Source organism: Tachysurus vachellii, chromosome 10 (assembly GCF_030014155.1).
Source record: "Tachysurus vachellii isolate PV-2020 chromosome 10, HZAU_Pvac_v1, whole genome shotgun sequence".
NCBI lineage: Eukaryota > Metazoa > Chordata > Actinopteri > Siluriformes > Bagridae > Tachysurus > Tachysurus vachellii.
In genome coordinates, this window is record NC_083469.1 from 16349111 (window position 1) to 16356240 (window position 7130).

The following is a 7130-nucleotide window of genomic DNA, read 5'->3' on the forward strand; positions in this document are numbered from 1 at the left end:
GAGACAAGTTGGATCAAAGCTGAAAATTCAACTATCAACAAGTGCTGTTCTTTCAATCAACCAAGCTTCAAGATTTTATTTGACACATGTTATATACAGTACACAACTCAGTTAAATGAAAACCTGGCCATTCCTAGACTGTATTCCTAGACTATATATAAATATATAGCATAACATTCCAGGATTAAAATCTTCTCATGACTAAATCTCAGTCATAGCAGTCAAAGCTTCATTTTGCTCATTGCTTGCTCTTTCGACTGTTCACCCAGAGTCAGTTGTGCACAGACCCTAGCACTGCAATGACACATGGTTACTGAACCCCCCTGCGTACCAAAGCCAACCTAAGGGGAAGGAATTGACATTTGAATTGATATAACTCAGGATTTACCTGTGCTCCTAATCAGAAGGTCTTTCAGATCTACAACCATGTGATGTCTGTTCACCATTTCCATCACATATGGTACTGTATGCAGAGCATATGGATTGGGAGTCATTTTAATATTTAGATTCCTTAAATATTTTGATTTGAGCATTTGAGCCTCAGGTTTAGAGAATGAGATAAGATAAGATAAGATAAGATAAGATAAGATAAGATAAGATAAGACATTCGTCCCACAATGGGGAAATTTCTCTGTTACAGCAGCAAATATATATATATATATATATATATATATATATATATATATATATATATATATATATATATATATATATATATATATATATATATATATAAAGAATAAAGATATGATATAATATACAGTATATAGAAAAACAAAAATGTATAAAAAGAGTAGTGGTTACACTGAAGACATATTGCACATTGGTAATATTGCATATTTTTTTTAATTTTCTGTTACTGAACATGTTTAAAATGCAGCCCTTGATAGGACATCAGGAAAGTCTCTGTGCTAGTCTACCTCAAGCTTCATTGTGTTGTTGCATCCACACTAACAGCTCCTGCATTTGACTCATGCCACCGACTAGCTCCTCTAGTAATGGCACGACCTGTCACCTCTATCATCTCCTCCATAACATTGAGCAGCCCAGTCTTCTACCTTTTGTTGTTACATCTGCTGTAAAGAGAGCTGCAGTGAAAGAGCTTGCCTTTTATTTCCCAGCAGGCACTGAAGCCATATCTACTGCTTGCTTGACTCTTTGCTCCACAAGTGCAGAGCCAGAGGTGATGAAGAGAGGTCAGATGTCACTGACAGCATTGTGCTTCAAATAGGACAAGACTCCCCAAGTGCGTGTCTCAAACAATTTGATCATGTCAATCATCCAAATCCATCAGAGAGCAAAGCATTCAACCCTGACGGTGGGAAAGGTTTACAAAATTAGAAGAATTCTGAGAATTCATGTTTATTGACTTACTTCATGAAGTCAGGTGTGATGAGACTTACAATACAACTTATCATTTACATTAGATTAGAATTACAACATACATTACAACACTCCTAAGGGGCAGAATTTAACAATAGCCCTGAGACTAGTAAGGATTAGACTATTCTTCTATAGCATCTTCTATAACAGATCCTCAATAATGTACAGCCTTCTGACAAATCCCCAGCATAACCACAGAGGGGAGACAGAGCTGTGTTGTGTTCACAAATTCTGTACACAAATTGTGAAATAATTGAAAAGAAATCTGAATTCCTAAAACTGTAAATTAAGACATACATTCCATATAAAAAGACTTCACACCACTGTTAAAATTTTCTCCCGCATTTAAAATGATATAGCAACCAAACAACTTCCAGTAAAAAAATAAAAGAAAAACTGCTCAAAACTAACCAGTGACAAGAATAATTCATCCTGATGAATGGACAAGATAAGACCAAATGTTCAAATACAAATTCAAATCTTACTTGGCACAAAAATCATACACTGTACAGTATGTAGTGAAATTTTTCCAGCTTTCCTTAATATGTAAATCGAGTCAAATAGAGACATTCTAAAAATAGAACTAACACTGAGCTGAAATAAATAAATAAATAAATAAATAAAGTGGGGCACGGTGGCTTAGTGGTTAGCACGTTCGCCTCACGCCTCCAGGGTCGGGGTTCGATTCCCGCCTCCACCTTGTGTGTGTGGAGTTTGCATGTTCTCCCCGTGCCTCGGGGGTTTCCTCCGGGTACTCCGGTTTCTTCCCCCGGTCCAAAGACATGCATGGTAGGTTGATTGGCATCTCTGGAAAAATTGTCCCTAGTGTGTGAATGAGTGTGTGTGTGTGTGCCCTGCGATGGGTTGGCACTCCGTCCAGGGTGTATCCTGCCTTTATGCCCAATGACGCCTGAGATAGGCACAGGCTCCCCGTGACCCGAGGTAGTTCGGATAAGTGGTAGAAGATGAATGAATGAATGAATGAAGATACAAATAAAATATAAGGAAGTATGGTGGAAAAATAAATAGATAAAATATAGAAAAAGCAGTATGTGAATACAGCAATTAGATGTATCTAGAGTACAGTGGTGTGCTGTGAATGAATTCATGGAATGAATGTAAACAGAGAAGGTTATACAGTATATTGTTAACATGCAAAAATGTGTCTCTTCTCTGTAACTTAAAGATCCAGTCTAAACCTGTTTCAGTATGACAATAAACATGCACAAATTAAGGTCCATAAAGACACGGTAACATGAAAAAACTTGAGTGTCTTGCACAGAGCCCTGATCTCAATGCCACTGAACACCTTAATGGTGAACTGAAACACTGACTGCACCCCAGACCTCCTCACCAACATCAGTGCCTGATCTCACTAATGCTCTTGTAGCTGAATGAAGACAAATCTCCACAGACATGCTCCAACATCAAGTATAAAGCCTTCCCAGAAGAGTGGAGCTTATTAAACAAGCAAAGGGAGGCTAAATCTGGAATAGGATGTTTAACAAGCACATATGAATGTGATGTGGTGTCCACAAAGGTTTGGTTTATACAGTGCGTACATAAATAATACCTCCTGAAAGTCTGTGACCTTTAACACTTGCACCATTTATTACTTCATTTGCTTTCAGGATAAGGAAAAGAATGTTGGTGGCTTTTTTTAAATCAATATTTAAAACATGTGTGATTCATATATATCTTATCCATGTTATTATTCATACGGCTGAATCGATTTAATGCCTTTTGACATTCAGCAGTGCGCTGATCCATAGACAGGTTACACACGCTTTGTAAATGAGATGCACAGTTGTACTGTAATTAGAGGAGATTCCCTTTTATAGGGACAGTTGATCACTGACCGTACAGATGCAGTGTTCTGCTGTCTATGTGTGCAGGTGTTTCAGGCATGGTTAGATTTGTTTTTTTTGCTCCATTTCTCCTTGTCATACAGCACTACTTTTGAAAAATAGGCCGCTGTAAACAAAATAGCGGGGCAAAATAATAGAACCACAGACAGGATGCAGCCTGATTTATATGTCGCATTGCACCATCCCTACCATTCCAAGGTATAGTGTTGATAGTATTTTAACTATTCTTTATTTTCAAGCAGCAAAGCAATTTCCATAAGCAGGGAAAATGCCTAGCTGCACACTGAGTGCTTAATAATGTGGCTAGATGTACAAATCAATTGGATAAAAACTAAAAGCACTTCCTACAATATATACTACGGTGATTTGTGGGGAATTATACTGTGTGTGTTTGTGTGTGTGTGGTGTGTGTGTCTGTGTGTGTGTGTGTACTTGTTAAACAAGTGTACAAGGAATACACGTATCCTGGCATTGACTCTTTGACCATGTTAAATTCCCTAGTTGACAAAGGATGCCAGAAATGTCCATCATCTTAATCTTTTTATGTCCTCATTAATGGCAACTCCAACATGGACCTTCCTTGTCAATGTAACGAGTGGCGATCTAAAGAAAGGGTCCATACTTCATGACTGCTGTGGCAGACCTTTTTTTCACCACATTAAATTACATCTGGTTCACTTATCCAGTCTTTAAATCTTTAATCCTAACATTTTACTATTAATAATTACTAGCCTACAAGGTTGGTTTTGATGCATGGTATCTAGAGCTAGAATAGACACTGTGGCACTGAATCATTTGTCTGTGTTGCTAATGTAGATGCTTATAGGGAAGAAAACTGAACATTCGGTGCAAGACCTTTCCATTCACATGTCTCATTACAACAGTGGGATAAGTGTCTTTATATATTGTTTTTTTTTTTTGTTTTTTTTTGCTGGAATGAATAGGCTTTGATTAGTCACACACAGATATGCATACACACTAACAAGTGATCACTCCAAATTCCTAAGGGCTGTTTGGTTCCTCAGCTGACCATCTTGTCCAGTGCCTGATACTACAAATCCCTGTCAGCTGACAGAATGACTCAGAGAGTTTCCACCACACTTCTTAATCACACCTACTCTTACATGCTCCAGGAGAAATCAGACTATTCACATGATTACAGGCAGCCAGTCACCAGGCTTCTATGAGCTGCTACGTTCTGGACTCACACACATTTTCCCATAGAACACAGCAGCACTCAAGCTCATTGTCTGGATCCTAGCCATAATGAAAAGCTCCTGAAAAGACTTCATCCCTCACTTGTTCACAACAATACAAGTATAGAGGCAAATCAAGTGGAAAGAGTGAAATCACTGCAATTTACACCACTCAGAAAGGCAATTAATGTCTGAAGCTAGCTATAGAGGTCCATCTTGGAACTACAAAATGACAGATGCAGTGTTGGGGTTGTTTGCTCATAAGTCCATAAGTGCACATCAACAACTGATATGTGGAAGGGCAGTGAAGTATCAAGAAGGTAAAGTGTTCCATCAGACTCCAGCACTGTCAGACTGAGACACAACGACTGTTATACTATATATAAAGCAGTAATATGTTTTAGACTGCAGCAGTAAGCACTTTGAACCAGCACTGGAGTACAGATTTGTCTGTATGTTTATTTTAAAGCAAATACTTGTAAATGCAACAACTAAAAGACAGAGAACGCATTACTTTGATTAACTTTGGAAGGCACAATTATCCGGAGCAACTTACATTTATGCAACATCTGAGGGTTAGGGGCCTTGCTCAGGGGCAGCATGGGCAGCATGGTGATACTGGGATTTCACAACCGTGCAATCAGAAGGCCAGCACCTTAACCACTGATCTTCCACTTCCCTTTAAAGCTTGCTAGCACTTCCCTTGATTACTTTCGAGGCTGTGAGTAGCCTTGTCCACTTATGTGTAGACAATAAAGGATGAGAAAACTACCCCAAGCTGACTAATAGGAATGATATGTTATAGGGAGTTCCTTTTTGTGTAGTTCTCAATTTTGGGGAATTACAATTTACAAGCTCAAAATAACTTTTTGTTTAGAATTGGTCAATATGGGAATATTTGGAAAGAATTATCAGGGATGACAAGTCAAATGAGCATTGGTCTCGAGTTTAGCCATCTCCTGAGGCTGATGAACACATGATTGTTCGTCTGGGAGAAAGGGAAAGCGAGTGGGAAAGAGATGGATTTCCACTAAAGTCAGCTGACTATATGAATGAACACAATAATACCTAAATTGATGATAGGCAAAACAGTATTGATTCATTAAGCAAAGATATTGTATAATCTATACACAAATTTGGTGGCTATGTACTGTACTCTCTCTCTCTCTCTCTCTCTCTCTCTCTCCCTCTCTCTCTGTAAATAATATATATACATATACATATGTGTATATACTGTATATATACTTGTGACTTTCCTGAGAACTAGGGATTCTTCTTTTTATGTTTTTTCATTAGACTGTTGTGCTGCCAGAAAAAAAAAGAGAGAGGGTTTTTTTCTAAACGCAATCATTAAGATGACAAGCACTTTCCACTGCTATGATTTACTGGAATATGAGCTCCATAATGCTGACTGGACATGCTTTGATTCTTAAACAGATACTGACGCTTTAACATTATTTGGAGGCATAATATTAAATGTAAATATTTAAAATAACCTGTCTGTTTAAATCTGATTTTGTTTAAAAATATTGGCAAATAACCTGCCAAAATCTAAAACAAGTTCAAGCGGTCCGGTTAATCCTTTATAAAGTGTTTATAGGCATAGTGCAGCTGCACAATATGGAAACAATGCAATATTTAAAATACAGAGTTTATTGCAGTATAGCATGTTTCAGATGAAACATCATAAAATGACCAAACTTAAGCATCATTGTTACTTCAACACAACAATACCAACTATAAAATACAATACAAACAAAAACTGCAACAAGCACCAATAGAGGCTTTCTGTGGCAAATAGTTTGCAGCAACGAAGATCTTGTTTTATAGAAAATAATCTGAATTCAATCTAAAAAACAGCAATATGTGGTTGTCTATGACTTACAGAAGCTACTATAAGATACAGTATATTGAGAAGATTGGGAGAGAGAGAAAGAGGAATTGTGGAATGGGCATCAGAATTTGGGAATTTCTGTACATCAGAAGTAAAGTATATGTAAATGACTTGTTTCCCTATACAGAAGCTGATAAATGTCACTATTTTCGTTTTCCCAAATTTTTTGCTGGTTTCACTTCTTCTGTTTGGTTTCTGAGATGTAGTTGGGCTGATAATGTTGTGGAAACCTGCTAACCCTGGTTAATAATATTACCTGCTTCTTTTTGGATCATTTTATTGAGGCAGTTTTTATTAGACCAAGGTATCTCAACATTTATGAAGGATGAATAATTCTGCTAGGTATCAAGAATTGCCAAGACTTGATCATAGGTTGAACTTTCATACCAGACTTCCATCCAAATCAACACAGAAATAATCAATGATTTGATGTTTTGAAAAGTGCATCTCAGAATTTACTAAGAATATGAAGGAGTTTGAAGTGTCGTAGAAGATGTGGTAGATAATTCCCTTACACATTTCTCCAGCCTTATCCTTATTAGAACAGTAATTTGTTCTAACAGGTTTAAATGAAAGTTTTGTTTGTTTGTTTCTTTGTTTGTTGTTTTTGCAGATAAATTGCAATATGCATGGAAATTTCTGTTAGAAATAAAACTACATAGCAGCTTTTCGTGCTAATTAATGTTGTTGCTGTATTTTATTTGTTCTTTTTTTGAAGGGAGTCAGTAAAACTAAAAAAAAAAGGCACATGTATAACGATTATTCGATTAAATGTTTGCTTGGGAAAAT